This window comes from Cyanistes caeruleus, chromosome 2 (assembly GCF_971803275.1).
Source record: "Cyanistes caeruleus chromosome 2, bCyaCae1.hap1.1, whole genome shotgun sequence".
Taxonomy (NCBI): domain Eukaryota; kingdom Metazoa; phylum Chordata; class Aves; order Passeriformes; family Paridae; genus Cyanistes; species Cyanistes caeruleus.
In genome coordinates this window covers 108384448-108403364 of record NC_141702.1, presented here as the reverse complement: position 1 = coordinate 108403364, position 18917 = coordinate 108384448, and the positions used below count along the sequence as shown (strand labels likewise).

Below are 18917 nucleotides of genomic sequence, written 5' to 3'. Positions count from 1 at the left end.
ACAGAAGACACACCACCAGTGCTCCAAAACTCATCAGGCAGCTTCATTGGCCAAAATCTAATCTTGCACTGGAAAAAGAAAAGGAAATCCTGGTCATGAAACCACAACTTTTTCCCAAGGACATAGGAATAATATTTGTCATGAAACCATTTTTTTTCTGAAGACATTGGAAATAAGATGTGGAGAAATGCCTTCTGGTAAGGGGCTGCATAGCTCAGAGACCAAGCTCACTGGGACAAGGTGTTGGATCTTCCAACCCAGCACCAACACTGTGCAAAGTGGCCTCTTAAAACTGGCTCTGCTTATAGATTATGCCCTTGAGGACAGCCTATGTCTCTTCCCACCCTATTCCCTCTCTAACCTTGGATTTGGGCCTCGGAGCCCCTCATCAGGCATATCCAAGTTTATCAGATGCATTTGCATCTGAGCTCTAATTTTTTTATATTTTTCTTTGATCTCTGATTCAATCCTCTTCTTTTTTTCCCTGACAGATTCATATGAGGGAAAAACATTTAATTTTTGAAAAGTACAAATGAAAAGTAAGTAACAGAATGTGGGGAATATACGCTGCTATTTCCTGACATTTTAATGAACTCTGTGGTCTCGTTCTGGCACCGAGCCCCTCTGGTCAAAGCAGGTCCCTTAAGGCAATGATAGGCTCATAAATGGATCTCAGACAGAATTTTTGTAGATTTTCTCCATTGCATATTCAACACACACTTGTGCTTGGTGAAGAAAACAAAGGGTTTAAGGACTATCTTTAACTGGACACCAAAATTTTGTTTGTCCCAAAAGAGAGCCAACAATAATAACCTGGGGAAGGAGAGGCAGGATGACTATTCTTTGGTTCCTGACCAAAACCAGCATCAGGTGGGGATCAGGACATTTTCTAGACATACATGTGCAGACACACGATTTTGCAAAGCATTGCTTTTTGTCCTAACAATGTTTAGCCCATCCTCTCTATTTTATCTGCTTTCTATCAGTTTGTAAATTCCCATTCAAAAAGGGAAGCATCCCTGGGGAGCTTCCATTGTCCGCTTGCAGCTGGGTGCCATGGTGATACGAGTCTGAGAGGTGCTGTGCTGTGCTGAGAGGGACCTGCCAGCCCTGCTTGGGCTGTGGCAGCTGCCAAAGCCACCCAGCTGAAGGGCTGGAGCATGTCAAGGGCCATTCCCCAGCAGGATGTGTCAGCCTGTGGAGAGGTCTACACCCCCAGCCATTATTGGCACAACTGCCTCAGATACCTGGCAGATCCATGACCCACAGGCTTCATGTTGGCAATCCAGCTGTTGGCACTTTGATAGTGAAGTGGATTAAAACCTTGATAATCTGTGAGTGATGGGTATTGTGGATGTGCCTAAAAGGACTGGCTTGCAGAGAAAAGACTTCCTACACTCAACCCGGACCATTAGGCGACATACGGTTTGCTGGCTGCAGTAAGTACACGAATATATCAACCAAACAAAATTCTGCAGGATCATTATTCTGCCCTTAATCAACTGGAAAGCACCTTCCTGAATGAAGAAGTGCACCAGCTGCTGTTGAATAGGCTTTCTTCCCTCCAAATAAGACCATAACCAACAGGACATCTGAGTCTGGATTGTTTTCCAGCACCTCATCCATCTCTTGCTCTGGCTCATGAAATTACACCTAGCATCAGTGCACTGAAGAGGACAAATTTTATTCCATAACCAGGAGTTTCAACACAGTTGATCCTTTTGCCCAGCACATCCTGCGCAGGCAATGAGAGAATGAAATGGTATTTTTTGTCTACAGAATAAAGAAGCCATTTCAATCACCCTTCTCTCCCGTGCCTTTTATCCTCTGAGTGATGGCAATGTCACAGGTCAGTATCTTTATCTACTTGGTATGCCTTCATCCCATTTCTCCAAGTCAGCCCCTGAGAAACAGCCAGCAGGAGCCATACCAGCCCCCAGCATGTGGGGATAAAGGTTTTAGTGTTCATCCTGAAAAAGAATGTTTAACGAAAGTGTGGTTTTGACTGTCAGAGACCGTGCAGCAACCAGAGACAAGGTCCTTGACCATTATCTTTCTAACATTTCCAGACAGGGAGCCTGTCTGAAATCATTGACTGGAACAGGCTGTGACTTTGCACTTTATGATAGAATATCATCCATGTAAGAGTGAATTTCTTAGCTTGCTTGAAAAATTCATTGGGAATTGGTTTGTACCAAACCAGCCATTGCTATTTGCCTCACACAAGGATCACATTTCCTGAGTTTCTCTTTTATGCAGAGATTATCAAGCAACTTCAGGAATGGGAGTTGATTCAGAAAAGGGTAAATTCCCTGCTAAACCAGGCTGCAAACCCACAATTTTCAATGTCCCTGGAGTCTGAAACCATGTTGGCCAGTAAACAGGAAGGATGAGAACTCCACATTACTCTTCTTATGAGCTCATATCATATCATATCATAAAGTCACTGGAACTGGTAGATTGTGCTGCCTGAGTCAATGCTTCAATGCCACTGATGCCATACCCTATAGAAATCTCTTCACATAAAAGCTTTGGTTGTGGATTAAGCCCAGCTGGACGTTAAGCCACTCTCACACAGCTCTCTCTCCATCCCCTTCTCTCCCCCCTCCCCACCCCGGTGGAATGGGGAGGAGAATCAAAGTAAACCTCGTAGGTTAGAGAGATAGAGAACAGTTTAATAGAGAGATAGGAACAGCTTAATAATGGAAAACAAAGTAAAATTCAGTAATTATGGCGAATAATAATGATAATTGAAAGGGAAAAAACAAGTGGTGAGCAACACAGTTGCTCCCCACCTGCTGACAGATGCCACACCTCCACTTCCTGAACCCAAATCGCCTCTTCCAGGTAACTCCCCCTAGTTTATATACTGGGCATAATCTTCTATAATGCGAAATATACCTTTGGTCAGTTCAGGTCACTGATCCTAGCTATTCTCCCCCTCAGATTTTTTTGGGTATCTCCTCACTGGCAGAACGTGAGACCAGGAAAAAGTCCTTGACTTAGGATAAACCTGACTTAGCAAAACCCAAAATATTAGTGTGCTAATAATATAACACCATTCTTATTCCAAATCCAAAACACAGCACTGCAACAGCTACTGAGAATGAATGAACTCTGTCCTAGTGGAAACCATTGCACAAAGTACCCAGGAAGACACAAGGAGTTTGTAGGCTGATCATTGCCTTGCTTTGTGTCGTGCCAGGTGCCCCTCAGTTTGTAAGTGCCATGTGCAAAGGGGACATTCAGACAGCATGTCCCAAACCTGTCCTCCCACAGCTGGAAAGCTTGTGCATTCCTCTTGCTGAACATGAGGATGGCATCACCTGTAACATGAGTCCAAAGCCATCCGACAGCACAGATCTTCTGTGCTGCTCCTAATTCAGCCAAAACACATCCTGATGGCAGGAGGAAAGCAAATCTCTCTGGGGATTATTTCAGAGATGCTGAACCCCAGCCCACTGCTGCAGAATGATGAGATGCTGTTCCCCTCCCAGTCCCATCTCTCCCACCCCGCCCCGTATGAACTCGTGTGTATTAGAGGAGATTATAGCAACCAGCTGCCTCAGTTGGTGTTTTGAAGCTAAGCACTTGTAAATGCTTGAAGATATTTGTATTAAAGATAGGCTAAGCAAAAGCTGGCATGAGAAGTAAAGCTTATAATGTGCAGGAAGATTGGGGGTTAGCTTTCAGGTTTTTCACTGGGCTTTAAGTCATATCTTTTCTTTTGAATAATAATGTAAAACCATAAAACTTTGTTACTGAGAGGCATACAATGAGTACTTTGCATTGAAATCAAAATAGTTTATTTTATAAATACTCAAGCTCTCTTCAAACTACCAAGTCCTTAGTCAGATATTTAACCTCGAATCAGAAATTGAACTACTGCCATTTATCTTAACATTTTAAGCATCAGCATCAAAATAAATCACAAGTAAATTCATTTCAAGTACTGCTGAATACAAGTTGAAAGCCAATTGTTAAACAAGCAACAACTCTTCTAATCACAACAAAAAGAGAGTGCCATAACACAAGGTGAAAATAAGCAGAAAGCAAACAGAACACACCATTGATTGAGTCCTTCATTATCTAGGATAGCTTTTAATGGAGGAACCTGCCTGTGTGTCACTGCTCTTATCTCTCCAAAGGCAGTATGCACACACTGTAAAAATCAGTCTCTTCATTTTCTGCTTGAAAAGATCATTGTGAAAAAAAAGTGTCAGGGAGTGTAGGTCATGCTGATTTATTGGCAATTAAACCTGCAGGATTTCTGCACTCTTTTCAAAACAAAGTATCTCTGGGTAATTCAGCCTGGCATGTTACATAGTGGGCTAGATACTAAAAGGCATGGATCTTTTTGTTTGTGAGTAACAAAAACAATAGACTTGGTCTTATTTAGGAAATTGCTATTATTTTTGTAAGGTATTTGTATTGCCCATAAAGAGACAGAGGTAAGTTACCTCTCGACGATCTTTCCAATAGTGAAGATGCTGATTTTATTCCTCATCTTTTGTTGAATATAGCAAGTCTACAAACTTCTCCTGCTTAAGAGTAAATAGATAACAGTGCTAAATATATGGAGTCTTGCTAAGGTAGACCACATTTGCTTTGGTCCATGACTGATTTGTCCATTCTTGAGTAAGTTCTTCTGCTCAAGCTTTCAAACAAGACTGCATCTTGTATGGTCTCCTTGTGTGTATTTTCCAGCTGTATTATTTAGAAGATTAAAGAAAAAAGTCATCCTCAAATTGCAAGGCTAAACTGGAAAAATATTCACTATTCTGTTTTTGCAGAACCATCGCATGCAGGTTTAGGCTCACATCATTTACTGAGCCAGCATAAGCTATACCACACAAACAGGTGCTATTAGGATTGATAGTCCCACTCAAAGTGTTTCCCAGAGTAGCAATATTCCCAAATTCTTTCTAATAAAGGTAACTTCTTAGTCTGCAAACATTTTTGGAGATCCAATATTGAAAAGTCCTAATGTTTTGATGCTAATTCAATACATTCAATTCAGTTCTTGGATATATGACATGGGAGGAATATTGCAACCAACACTGCACATTTTTCCAATCAATGGTTGTATGGTTGAGAAATCATCTAAATATTAGTTTTTACAGGCAACATTACCCCCATGACATGCTTTATAGACTACCTGCTTGTCTGAGGTCTGGGTCTACACTGGTGAGATGTGCATGGAAAGGTGTATCCCAGCAGATGTTAACAGACCCTGAGTCCTAGGGGGAGCAACTAAGGGGAAAAGGAAAAAGCTGAGAGCATATTCAGTCCCTAAAATGAGTGACTGGACTTGTCTGTACATAGCTACAACAAGAACAAGAAGAACTTCAGCACTGACTCCCAATCAAGACAGAAAGTGTTGAGAGACAGCAATCATGGCAGGCAGCTGGCTGGTGGAAGTAGAAATGCTATGAACCACAAACTGCACAATGACCCTTGTGGCTTTGCCTAGGGCAAGGGAAGAGATCAAATGCTAAACTAGGCTGGTGGTAGGAGACAGCAAAGCAGGAGACACTGCCAGGTAGAAACCGCAAGCAGAAAGTTACGGTGTGGGAGCTGAATAGGCAGACGCACCAACCTGGAGTAAAAGGAAGTCCCTTTGAAGTTATTACTTCAAACGGGGCTGTCAATGTTAATCAGAGATACTGCTTGCAACAAGAATTCCTAGAAGAAGCAGGTGTCTGACCAGTGCTGGGCCAGCATTTCTCTCATAGCATCCCTGAGCAAAAGAAAAGTTAGCCAGAGCCACGAACAGCAGCCTGGTTTGCTCCCATGGAGGAGACAATGCTGTTCCCAAATGGATTAACCTGTTGACTCTTATGCCAGCTTTTTGTAGGGTGATACACCAGGTGTGGATCACCAGGATCAAAGGGCTTGTGGTTTCATGAGGAGAAGTGCTGAGACGCTACGAAGCCTGGCTGACTGTTTACGGACATGGCAGAAATCCCAGCACAGAAACTGGGGCTCGCTGGCTCTCGTGGCACACACCCATGGCATTGCACCTCCAGCACCCGCCCCTCTGCTTTGCAGCAGTTCCCTTCTTTCCCTTCCCTGCTCCCCACACTCTCAGTGCATGTTCAGTGTGACCTAGGAGCCCTGAACGTGCACTGAGCTTTAGATGACAGCTTGAGCGAGGAGGTGATTTCACGGCGATGGGTGGCAGAGGACAGCGGATACGTCCCTTGGAGGATCCCCACTTTGCCCTCTCCTCTCAGGAGAAGGAAATTGCAGCTGCCAGGAGGCAGGTGTTATCTTCCCAGTGGGCTTGTCCTCCACATAACAGATTTGGGTGACTGTCTTCTGTGCTCAGAGGGCCTTCTCCCAGGATACCCTTCTCCATCTCTATCTTGCATTGCAATGAGTGGAGATCTGAGGATATTGACCCTGACACGGGAGAGGTGGAAGGCCCGATTTTCTGCCCATAGCAGAAAGCAACCCAAGCAACAAAAATGCTTTGTGTTTTTTTAAATTTTTTTTGTTGCATTCAACCACCTGTGGTGAGGGAAAATCACCCAGAGGCATGGCTGTGCCCTAAAGGGGAGAGGACAGCCAGCCTCTGGTAGAATCCACACGGGAGGCAGGAAGGATGGCTGCAGTAATGACAGCTGCCTTGGCAAAGCAGGCACGGCTGTCCTTCAGTGGGCAGAACATTCAAGGACAGCCTGGAGCTGGGCCAGGAGGCACCAGCAGCCTCTTGGCTGAGTCTGTCTTGGCTTAAAGCAGGAGGTGACAAGGGTATGGTGGAGAACACCTCCTCCCACCTCCTCAGCACCTGCCTTGGCCTCCGCAGCCCATCTTCCCCACACCTCCTGCTTCAGAGGGGCTGTGGGAAATGCTGCATGGACATCCTGGGGAGCTGGGCAGAGACCCACATGGAGTACCATGACTAATGTCTGTCCCACCTATTTTAAAGGTCTGTGCTGGAAAAGAGCACCATGCCCTTGTCATATTTATTGGATGAGTTCTGCTTTGCCTGGTTGCTGTCTTACTATGGGTTTCCCACTGTAGCTCTGAGTAGAAAACTAAGATGGCAGAAGAGGGAGACCAAGGAGGTGTGTGGGTTCAGACTGCCAGCAGCCACACTGTGGGACAGGGGACATTGCAGGAAAAAAATGAGTTAATGCCTTCAGGCTGAAATGTGGGAGCAAGCAGCTTTCAGGGATTCTGCCCAAAGCCTTGGCAGGGCATCCTCCACACTGCCGCTCTCCAGCTTCTTGGAGGTGATCTAATGCATGGCAGGACAACACCGGTAGCCTTGGCTCTGTCCAATGCCATTGCTCCCAGCCCTCCACCACCTGCTCCCTCTTGCTCTCACTAATCACATTCAGAATTCAGTCAGGAAAATGGATCATGGTGAGGAAACACCGATCAAATGTGGTGTGGACACTGAGCAGAGACAAACACAGTTCCCTTGATCATCTGGTTGCTGCCTGGGCACTAAGTGAGGCACCCTGATGCTGACTGAGGCTTCCAGGCAGGAATCTGCTGTCCCTGCTGTACAGGCAGGGACGAGTATCAGGAGAGGTGTGAGTGTAGCCCTCATGACCCAAAAGTTCTCTGCACCCCACTAGGCCAGGCCAGCTGCAGTTCCTCTAACCCTGCTCAGACGAGCTGTTACAGCACTGCAAATGTACATGGGTGGCTGGGAGGCTTAGCTCTGCCTACTGAGCCTTATGGAGATGAGTAGGATATGAGGCAGAAAGTTTGAGTCTCTCTGAGAGGCTGGGCTTTCTTTTGTGCCCTGTCCCAGATGCACTGCTGCAGCCACCAGTGAGTTCACAGGCTGCCAAAGAGTGAAGGTGACTGTGGCTGGACCTGGAGATAAGGGGGAGATCCAGAAGACCCTTCAGAAAACCTTAGAACTTGGTCTTTAGTGATGAAAAACTGGTGATTTGGAAAATGTAGTACGATTTAAAGCCAAAAAGACCTAGAATGGATACGTTGAGGAGTAGAGAGGGCTGAGGAAGATGAAGGTGACAATGTTTTTCAGGAGGTGTAAAACCACTTTATTTCATTTGAAATGTTGTGCTCCAAGTTGGTTTAAATAAAATGCCAGTTCAAAGGCCAAGTTTTGTTTCTTTGAGGGGGTGTCAACTTCAGGGCACTTACAGATTTTATCTTTTTAATTCTTACTTGGCATTGTGGTGTTTTTTCCCACTAAACTCTAAAGGGGGAGAGAACGTGTGTTCCTACTGAACTCGGTTGCATTTTTAAGGGGTAAGTGGAAAAAACCTGTGAGCAGCCACACTTTAAAGGCCAGGGTGTAAATGCAATCAAAGGTTGAGAATAGACACCACATTTGGTGGCCCAGACTGAGCCTTCCACAAAATAAATTGAAGCTCGAGGCATTCTGGATTCAAACGTCCCTCTTTCAGGTTGCCGTCTCGCAGGGCAAAAGTCAGAGCAACACACCCTGATCCCAAGGGGCAAACAATGCTCTCTCCGCTGGGCCCTGCTCCTCCCTCTGCCAAGGCAGCTGAGGTGCGCAGGGCACACAAGGCACGCTGATGTGCACTTCCAGAGGAACAGGGATTTAGGCAAAACAGTCTCTTACGGGCAAAGCGTTGCTGGTACCAGCAGTGCTAGGTCTATTTTTAATGATTTGGGAATGGAGGATGCTTTCACCAATACATAATTAATACAGAAGTGCACTTCTGTTGCCTGCTGAGAGGGTAGGAAGGCCCTGGCTAACTTCTGAGGCTGTAAAAGGAAAAAAAAAAGGTTGAATGAATCATAACACATTCCATCAGTGGAAATTAGGTAGGAGCTATATGAAAGTTGCTTAGAATAATTGATTCTGATCAGAACTGTGGTTGGGCTCTGTTTTTGAAGCTGGTCATGCTTCATGGTGCAGCGGAAGGAGCCTTCCTGTCATTGGATTCGACCCTCTGCCCTTGGGAGAATATTCTGCCTGCTATAAAACCCTGAGCCTGATATATCTTTACTCTTAAAAAACCCAAGAGGTTGTTCTCTGAAACTGTTTCAAACAAAAAAAGGAAACAACCCAACCTCTGGTTCCTCCTAACGAGGAGTGGGGGAATTTCCTTAAAACGCATTCCCACCGTTCCTTAGAAATAAAACTACCACAAGTCATCACGAGGCAGGCTTCAGGTGTATCCTTCAGAAGGTGAGGAGACCTTGGGAAAGTGATTAAACTTTTTTTTTTTTTTTTTTTGTTGCAGTGGAAGATCAACTCCGAAACAAGACTTCTTCCTGCAAGCGACTTCCCGAGGTCCTCCTTATGATGTTGTAAAACTGTAAGTGTGTGTAGGGCTGTCCAACACGGGTGAGCAAAGAGTTCTTGCCCTGGAAAGGTGGAAGCCAAAAGCACGACAATGCACTGCAAGGTAGGGCAAACGCGGCGGCGGCGTTTTTGTCAAGAGGGTAAAAAAAAAAAGAAAAAAAAAGAAGAAAAAGAAGTATATATATGTATATATGAAGAAGGTGAGGAAAGAGAAGTGAAACTAAAAGGAGGGTTTACGCATTTCTATTTTAAATTTTTTTTAAAATTTAGAAAGTGTGGCATTTCTGAGGGGGAAAGGGGAACTTTTCCGAGGCGGCGCGGATGCTGTGGGCGGGACGCGGAGCCCGGGCGCCGCTCCCAGCCCTCAGGCAGGGCCCCGGCGGGCGCGGGGCGGCGGCGCTGCCTCGGGCGGCGGAGGGCGGCAGCGAGGGACGCGGCCGGGAAGGAGGAGGCGGCGGCGGCGGGGGGCCGAGCCTGCTCGCGGTTGCCATGGGGAGCGGGAGGGCGGCGCCGCCGCCGCTGCGCAGGGAGCAGCTGCTCCCTGACACATCCCCCCGCTGCCATATTGTGTCCGCCGCCGGCCGCGCGGCTTCATGACCGCGGTGAGTGCCGCCCCCGCGCCCGCTCGGGCTGCTCCCGCGCCTTTTTGTTTTTTTTTTTGTCACTTTAGCTTTCGGCTCTTCCGTGGGTTTGGGGTGGCGGGGTGAGTTGTTTGGTATTTTTTTTTTTTTGTTTGCGGCGCTCCGCGAGGGTTCCGTGGGGGAAGGGGGAAAGCGCGGGGAGTGTGGCGGCGGGTCCCGCTGGTGCCGGGCGGCGGGGGGGGCGGTGTGGCCGGTGTCGCCTCATTCCCCGCGTGGGGACGAGGCGCGGGGGCGGCGCTTCCTCGCCAGCCGCTCTCGGTGGCGATGCGTGGCAAGGGGGGCTCCCCACGCACCCGCTCCCCGCGGGGCCGTGCGCCCGCGGCTCCTCCTCCCGGCGCGGCTCCCGGCGGAGCTTCCGCCCGCGGGGTTGGCGCGGGTGCCCCCCCCTCCCCTTCACCCGCTCCCCCGGCGGGGCAAGCCCGCGCTTCCTGCGCGCTTCCGAGCCGGGATGATGGAAAACGCGGCCAGCCCGGACCGGGGAGCGCGGCCCCGACGTGCCCCTCGCCTCCGGGTCACCCCCGTCAAAGTCAGGCGCTTCATCTGGTGAAATAAAGACGCTTTCTGCCTTGTTCCGCCGCGTCCCGTTGTCCCCGAAGCGGCGGGGAGCCCCCAGGGATGTGCAGAGCGTCTGTGGCTCGCAGAGGCGGGGGCAGTGCGGGAGAGGCGCTCCGGGGTTCCCGCGTTTTGGGGTAAAATCCAGGAAACGGCTGGCGAAGTGCTCGAGGTCAGGCTGGGATCTGCACGTGGCCCTTCGGAGTTTTTCCATCTTTTTCGGGATTTTTTGGTGAAGTTGGGCGATGAGTTGGTGGCGGCAGCGGAGCAGCATCCCCACTGCCTTCCTGCCTTACTCCTGCTTGGACACACCGGCGTGCTTGGTGCTCAGGTTCTGTGGGAGCGGAAACTGGCTTTTGTTGGTAAGGGTTTGGATTATGACAAGGCCCAAACAAAGAGTAAAAGGAACAAAGAAATAAAATAAACCTTGAAGAAGACTCAATAAACTCGTGTTCCCGCCGTAGTGCCTGCCTGTGGATGGATGCTGTCTGCTAAATGTGGAGTTAAACATGCTGAATTATGGTGGGCTTACATGCTGAGAAAGCAATTTGATCAGCTTTGTGCCTAATCTGTGAAATCAAGATAATTTTATATATACTTTACCATGTATATAGGCACATATACACTCTGCAAATCTTGTTATTGGTGGGCTTACATTTAGACAAATTTAGTAATAGATGGATTGTAGTATATCGGCATGTGAATAATTCAACTTCAGTTGTGTTTCTTCGATTGGGGTCTTTTTTCCTCTCCTTAAAGTCTGGTGTGATGCTACATCTATGCAAGAAAAATTCAGCTGGCGTTATGCCAGGAAACTTGAACTAGTTTGAAGGTTGCTGCTTTTTTGTTTTTTTTTTTTTCTTGGCAGGTGCCAACCCACATTTCCCAAGCTCTGCAGAAGGCAGTTGGACACAAGTCTGAACTGAAAGCTCAATAGCAGCAATTAGTGCAGCACAGGGCTTGAGCTGATGAACTTAGCCGGGTGCCAGGGTGTGTTATCTCTGAGCTCAGCCGCGTGCTGCTGCAGCGGATCAGCTTCTGCTGCGGGCTCACTTGTGTCCAGCTGTGCCACTTAACTTTTGTAGAAATAGAGAGGAGGTGGTGATTCTCACTTTGTGTCTTTGAGTTGCCTGAAATACGTATAGGACTTTCCTGTGCTTTTAGTATTTTTATTTTTATTTTTTTTTATTTTTTTTATTTTTTGTTAGCAGATGTGCCCACGAACTGAGCAGTGCTGCTGTACACGGTGTTTACACTTGCAGACTGTGGTGGAGATGCTGTGTTGGCTGCCCTGCAGGTCCTGAAGGGAGCTGGAGGCACTGGTCCGGTATCAATCCAGGCATGTGGCCCTGAGCACCCTCAGGGACCTTGCTGGAGTAAAACTTGGTTGATGTCTTTGTTGGCAGTGTCTAGACCAGAGGATGAAGTTGTGACCTGCTTTGGGTACTGCTGCTGGGGCTGTGCTGAAGGACCTCCTCAGGGATTTTTCAGGCCAGAAGTAAGATAATTTTGTCTGAAAGGGGCACGAATTTCTGCTTGAGGGGCTTTTTAGTGTCCTCTAGAGAGCTCAGGATTGAAGGCAGCAGCATTGCCAGCAACTCTCTTTGTCAGGATGTGCCAGTCCAGTAAGTAATGGAGCAGATAGAGGTGTGTGTAATGGTCCTGCTGAACGAGAAGTACTGCCTGGCAAGTGAGTGGAGTGTCTTGGAAAGAAGACAGAGGCTTAGGGACATGTCAGGCTGATTTCTGCCGTCTTTATTAACCACGGGCTCTGTTCCAGTCAGTACAATAGGCTTGAAAACCTGACATATTGAGCAAAAGCAAACTCTTCTGGTGAGAGAGATAGTTTGGCATCTGAAGATGCTGTACATGGTTCAAACTGGTGAGAAGGCCATGCAGTTCTCATGCAGAGCTGTTGGTTCCTGTCACGGCAGCGGAAGTTTCTATGTTGGTTTCACTAGGGTTGTAATTCCACCTTCCTGCCCTGCCATCTCTCCTTGCCTACTCATTGTTGGGGTTAAAAGGAGCTGGAATTTACGAGAGGAAGTAGCTGGGGCACTCAGAATACTTTTTCCATATGCAGGTTTGTGATACCTTATCAGAAGGAGCTGCACAGAGGGATTATAGCCAGCGAGGTGGCAGAAAGGATGGGCGTTGGGAGGAGTGATAGTGTGCCCACAGCCACTGCTGCCATGCATCTCCTGGTGCTGTTCCCTGCTTTGGGATAGTCTTACTTCACTACTGTGGTGCAAAACAAGCTGTGGGAAACAAATGGCTGAAAAGCAGCCTCTAGTCCCCATAAGTAAATGGATGTCAGCAGTCTGGATGAATGCTCTCTACCTGGCAGAAAGAGGTGCAACTTCTGGGTTATTCCCTTTGGCTCCTTGAACATTTGCAGTTCCTCCCCTCCCGGTAAACGAGTGCATTTTGTGTAAGCTCATATGGAGGATGTCACTGCACTGATGATAATTTTTCCTGAGGGAAGTAGGGTAACTTTTCCCGAGGGAAGTAGATGGAGGCAGTGAATGCCTCATCCCAGTGTGCGCGTGTGTTGCTGCTCCATAACTGAAGTGGTGTTGGGCAACTTCCTGCGCTGTGTCGCGGCTCGGGGTGACTCACGGCAGAGCCTGGCTCTGCTCTCCACAAGTGCTCACTAGCAAGCCCTGTCCACACGGGAAGGCTCCCTGTGGCTGCATGTGGGGTGTCTCTTTCCAGATCCAACAGCTGCCTTGTGTCGCAGAGAGGACACAAGAAACCGCTGAGATGCTGCTTCATTTTTTTCCTGGCTTGATCTTCATGTGTGATAGGCGTGTGTTTGTTCCCTGTCACATTACACCTGCTGATTTGGTGTTCATGCTGGGTGATGGTGAGCTCTCCATCTCGTCCTCTCCATGCTGGGTAAAAGCATGCAGTGATGTTCCATGGTGCTTCCAAAATACAATTTAGGTCAGCAAGAAGAGACAGCATGCCATGCTTGGGTAATAAATTACGTGGAATGGAAGAAGTATTGCCTGATGCCAGCCAGCATCTTTATGACCCCTGGTACTCTGCCTGCTCCCTGTAAAACATGATGGCTGTGGAAGCATGAGAGCTGGGTCACTCCCTGCTGGGAGGGTGCTGCTGAGTGCTCAGTGCTGGGAAACATGGCAGCTGTGTTTGGGCCAGGAATACCTGTTTTATTGAGTGATTGCTCAGGGACACCAGGACCATTTTAAGAGAAGCCTGGAATTTGTGCAGATAGGAATACTTATACTGAAAGTCAAGGATGTGGATTTTGACTTTTTTTTTTCCCCTGAGTGCATTCAAATTTTTTTTTCCCATTATGTTCAGACTAGACTTAGTGCTCCCTACTTTTTCCTCAAGGGTTAGAGAATATTAGGGACTCCATTATTGAAGTCCCTAAATTGACTACTGCAGGCATCATCACCCACCCCTACTCTTCTGCTCACTCAGTCTTTGTGTCTTCTCTCAGGTTATTTTCAGTGCATTCCTACCTTGCAGTTTTTCGCTACTTTCAGTTGCCCAGTTTAAATGTGGTCCTGTGCTTGCTTTTTTTTCAACAGTATCACTGGGTTTTGTTGTGCTTAGATTTGGGGCAGGTACGTGGTTGCCTAAAAGCCGAGTGCTGGGTACTCTCTAAAAGAGAGCTCAGCACCTGGAAAGGTTCCGTGAAGTAGAGCTGAAGGAGTGGGAGCTGGGAAGCTTGCTGCTCAGCAGCAGCCGCTCATCCCCCTGTTCTGTGAGCATCATCCCCAGACCAGTTATCAGCCAGTTTGGTTCACTTTAGGGATGTCAAGTAGCCAAAAGCAGGAGGGTTTTTTGTTTGCTTGCTTGTTTGTTAAAACAGAAAGCCAAATTCCACGCTGGTGGAATACAATTAAAAGCAAGTTGGCCAGGGAGGTCAGCACAGCAGAGAGCATTGCTTTGCCTTCCCTGGGCTCTGGAGGAAAACTTGCACTTTAGGAGCAGGAGCTGGGAAGCAGCAAGTGGGGACAGCTCTGGAGTCACTATCTGTATTGGTAATGTGGTTTTGTGGTACAGCTCCAATGGTACTTTCCAGTTTAAGTCTTTCAGGAGGGTCACTTGGGGAAGAGCTTCAAGTTGTTGGTTTTCCACTGGAAATCAAGAGTTTTGGTACTTCTAAGGCTGAAGGAGGCAGAAAAGCTGTATGCAAAATATAGCTTTATGTTTTCTAGCACTGGTAAATTGGTACTGACCCCAGCTGAAAAGTAGCTATGTCCACTTCTGTTTTAAGAGGATGGTAGTGATGGGTTACCTTGGAAAGGGAATTAGCATCAGAATTCTTTTGCAAGTCATTTGCTCAAGTGCCTTGTGAACATATCAGTGGTTTACATTTTTTTTGCATTTAGTCCACTTAGCAAGCACAGTTTTGAATTTAAGGAAAATGACCCATAAGCCTCTCTTAAAAAGCTATTGGCTTTAAAGCATTTTTCTTGAAAGCAATTATTTCCCTCCCTTCCCCTTTTTGTGTCTCACCGAAGGTTTTTCTTAATAGTTTAGATTTCACTGCTTGTTTGGGTTGTTGTTTTTTTTATAAATTATTATTTTCATATCCAAATTTCTCTGTTAGACTGTTTTTATGTGCATGTTTTAAATCTGAGGCACAGGGAACCAAGTCCAATAGTGACTGCAGCCTTTGGAAAAGCTTCAGGTTTGCAAAGTCTCTGAAGGCAGCAGTGGAATAAATGTCCCAGAGGCTCTGGGCCATGTACAGGGTCTGGATTGGGGTCAGGGCATGTCTGAGCTCACGTATCATTTTCCTTTCAGATACTTGCTTGAAACACAAACCCACTTATGTGTGCGTATATGTGTGTATTTAATAAAAAAAAAAGCAAACTTTTATGGAAAAAGTTAGATGAAATCTTCCTCTTGCTCCCTACCCTTCCCTGGGCTATGATAAGGGTTTGTTTAATCTCTTCTGTATTGCAGAATTTCTTAACTTTTCTTAATATTGCAACTTTGTATTGGTTTTCATTACTTTTTCCCCCACTTTGCCTTTAATTGTATCACAGGGTGGGAGAGAGCATTGACATGAGAGAGGTTTGGAAGTATTTTCAAGCAAATCTCTGGAAAACCTTGCTTTCCCTTTGACCCCACCAATGCCAAGGTTCAAATTAAAACCCTGAGTTTATGGCTTGTCCAGTCCTTTGGTTGGTTGGTTTTATTTCCAAGCTGGATTTGAGAAGGTTATAAGTGCCTTTTTAATGGTTTTTTAAAGCCATTATTTCTAATTTTCCTCTGCTTTGCAAGCCAGGAGGAGTGGGAAGGGCCTTGCCTGCTCTAGGTGCTGCCCCAGGCAGCATCTCTGCATGTCCTTTGTCACCCAGGGGTTCATCTCTTCCACAGACACTGGGACCCAGCTTGCTGAAATCTGTGGCTGGGAGGTGGTTTTATCCTCAGAAGACTGTAATGCCTTCAGTTGTCTTGGATACGTGACATCATATAGTGTTATAATCAAATATAGGCCTTTCTCAGGGCTGGGGGGGGAATCTCAGCTGACCTTCAGCAGGGCTGTGAGGTGTGCAGGGCAAGGGCAGCCCCAGACAAGGAGATGAGTGGGGGGGAAAGGTTGAGTTGGTAGGGGGCAAAATGGTTTGGTGTCATCCTTTTAATACTCCTGGTCAGGCAGGCAGATGAGTGCTTTTTATTGATGGGTTTGCATTAGTTGTGTGGAATCTTTTTGTTGTTGTTGCTCTTCCATCCAACATGCAAAGACTTGTAGCTGGTCCTGTACTATGTGCACCATGACTTGGAAGTTTATCCCCAGCTTGGGTAGGTGAGCAATGACAGTCATTTATTTGTCTAGTTCTTGAGCTGTTTTGACAACACACACTGATGTATTTAAGTCAGGACAAGCCCTTCTGCTTCTTGTAGATGCAAGGGAATATGAAAAATCAATAGAGGAGTTTGCTATTGGTGTAGTTGTTTGCATGCAAAAGCACGTACCAATAGTCCTAAATACTCTAACAGGGCCTGTTTGTGCCAGGATAGAAATTGTGTGTAAAGCACAACTGCCTGGCTCTGTAACTAAGGCTGCACACCCTGAGATTGTTGTGGAAAGAGTGGGTGCACAGGTGCTGTCATTAAGTGTGATATGGCTGAAAATCTTTTTTCCTGGATTAAAATTATGTTCTACTCCTTGGGCAATGCATGGTAAGATTACATAAATATATATATATATGTTTGGGTTTTTGTTTGTTTGTTTTTTGTTTGGTTTTTTTTTTGTGTTTTTTTGTGGGTTTTTTTTTTAATCTGGAGGGAAATCACTGTGCTGTTGGCAGGCTCCAGATCTTCCCTCTATTAGCAGAGGTGACCTAGTTGCTTGGCTGGTCCTGCAGAAATAAAAAGGTGCATTTAGTTATGGAGAAGGTTGTCCTAACCTGAGGCACTGATACTGTGCAGGTGCCAAAAGGGCACCTTTCATCCGATGCCACTGTAAAGAAGGATCAAGCAGCAAGAGCAGCTCTGTTCTCATGCTAATTTGGCATGGACAAGGCTGTGGCATCTTCTGACAAAAAGGCTGAATTTTTTCTTGCCAGTTCACTGAGTCCAAGTGTGGTGGCCATTGAAATGATGCCTGTACGCTTACACCTGCAATGCTGCTGAGTTTGGAGTTGGCCACCTTTGGTGGGATGGTGGCATCTGCCACAGCTTTGTCCTTTGGGCCTGGATTCTGCTGGAGCTGAGGCTTCTTCCAAGAAGGGCTGCTGCAAAGCTTGTCTGCTTACCTGAGGATATATGCTCACGTGGACCTCCAGTTTCATTAAATCAATGGCCTTTATTAAAGCAACTTTTGTCTTCATTAAATGCTCACACATCAAAACATTTGCTCCTGTGGCAGAACATAGTAGTGCTCAAGGTCTTCCATCAAAATTCAGTCATAGCTGGGGGTGTTTGTGGGGGCACACAAACCTGGTTTAACCCAGATGTGCTCTGCTAGGCTGAGGACGTTTCAGTGCTCGTACCCTTTCCCAAACTCTCCAGTGAGTTTGAGAGAAGGCTGCAAAAAATATTGCCTTGTCCTGAGACATTGAGTCTCCTCTGATCTGTTTGTGCTTCTCTGGAGCTGACTGCTGCCTTGATATACCTGCAGCCTTAATCAGCACCTTTGGACCTGGGCTCTGCTGCTTGGGTTGTGAGTGCTCTGCAAGAGCAAGTCTTCACTGGGCTTTGGGTGCTGGACTGGCATGGATTAGCAGGGAGATCTGCTCCTGGCTTTTATGAGACACCAAAAATCAGCCTCCTGGAAGAAAGTTGTCTCTCTCAGCTCTTTTCTGATGCATCTTAACTTTTATTGGAGCAGCCTCAGTTGACTTGGTAACCTTTTAATTTTCTTAGCCTGGAATCATAGTCCTCTGTCTGTAATTACCATGGAAAAAGATGTGCACCTCCATTGTGATACATTTAGGGGTAAATGCTTTGGTTGGTCTTTCTTTTGAGGCTACTAACAGGAGTTAGATCCTTGAGTTCCTTGGGATTTGGATGTATAAGGCTGTGCTTCCAGTTGGAAGTGTTAATACCAGTGAACAGCAGCGTGCTGTGGTCACTCTGTACTCATTGGTAGGGTAAAGCACATGGGCAGATCACAAACTCTTCCATATATTTCAGAGGTGTGCTTAAAGCATGTTCTTTTTTGCATTTGCCTGGCTGGAGGTTGCCTTCTGGCTCTGCTTACAGGGCTGGGGCTGTCCCCATGGGAATTATCAAGACATCTGCACTGGAGAGCTACTTCTGTGCTCTTTCCTTCTCACACTTTGCTCCCCTTGCACTGTGTTTTTTCTGCTAGGTTGTCCCTGGGCACAAAACCCTGCCCAGCTTACAGTAAAGATGGCTCTGGTGAATCCCATGACCCTTATGTAAAACATTAAACCCCAAATATTGGGAGTGGCAATCTTGAAAATGACAGCTTGGAAGCTGTGTTCTCACAGTTGTGTTTGCTTACAGGGAACCGGAACACACGTGGAGAAAAAAATTGTGGATTTTGGATGCTATTAAGTGTGAATGAAGAGGGGTTCTAGAGAGCACACAAGCTGACCACTTGCATGCCTTCAGATATGCTTCAGTGGCACTGATGTCACTCCTGTGATTTAATTTTTTCTTATTTATTAGTTGATAATAATCTAATATGGACTTTATACCTATTTAGAGAAAATAAATTAGTTTCTGATGTGTTCATGTAGAAGGTATGTGAGGTGGTGAACTAGGTGTGTGAAGGCAATGAGATGTGGATTTTTGTAATGTATCTACTAGGAGAAATATGACACTAACCTATATTATTTACTGTAAATGTGTTACCTGCAAATAATTTTTATTTTCATGTAGGGCATTAAATATGCTAATGATTCTCCTCTAAAACGTAGCAGCATGCAAACAAATAGTGCATTGATACCTCAAAGTCTACCTGATTATAAGTTTAATCAGCTTAATAAGTTGTTATA

The 18917-nt window shown here is 46.4% G+C and overlaps 1 protein-coding gene across 4 annotated transcripts in view; it reads left to right on the top strand.

Annotated features, from left to right (window-relative positions):
• The first annotated feature begins 9693 nt into the window (after positions 1-9693).
• Positions 9694-18917, top strand: part of FOXN2 (forkhead box N2) — a 30544-nt gene continuing 21320 nt past the window's right edge. Inside the window, exon 1 of one of the 4 annotated variants that reach the window (XM_086879001.1) lies at positions 9694-9867. The gene's annotated coding sequence lies outside the window, so the exon portion shown is untranslated. Of the gene's footprint in view, positions 9969-18917 lie in introns of all 4 variants that reach the window. The other 3 variants (XM_086878999.1, XM_086879002.1, XM_086879000.1) reach the window with 3 other exon arrangements.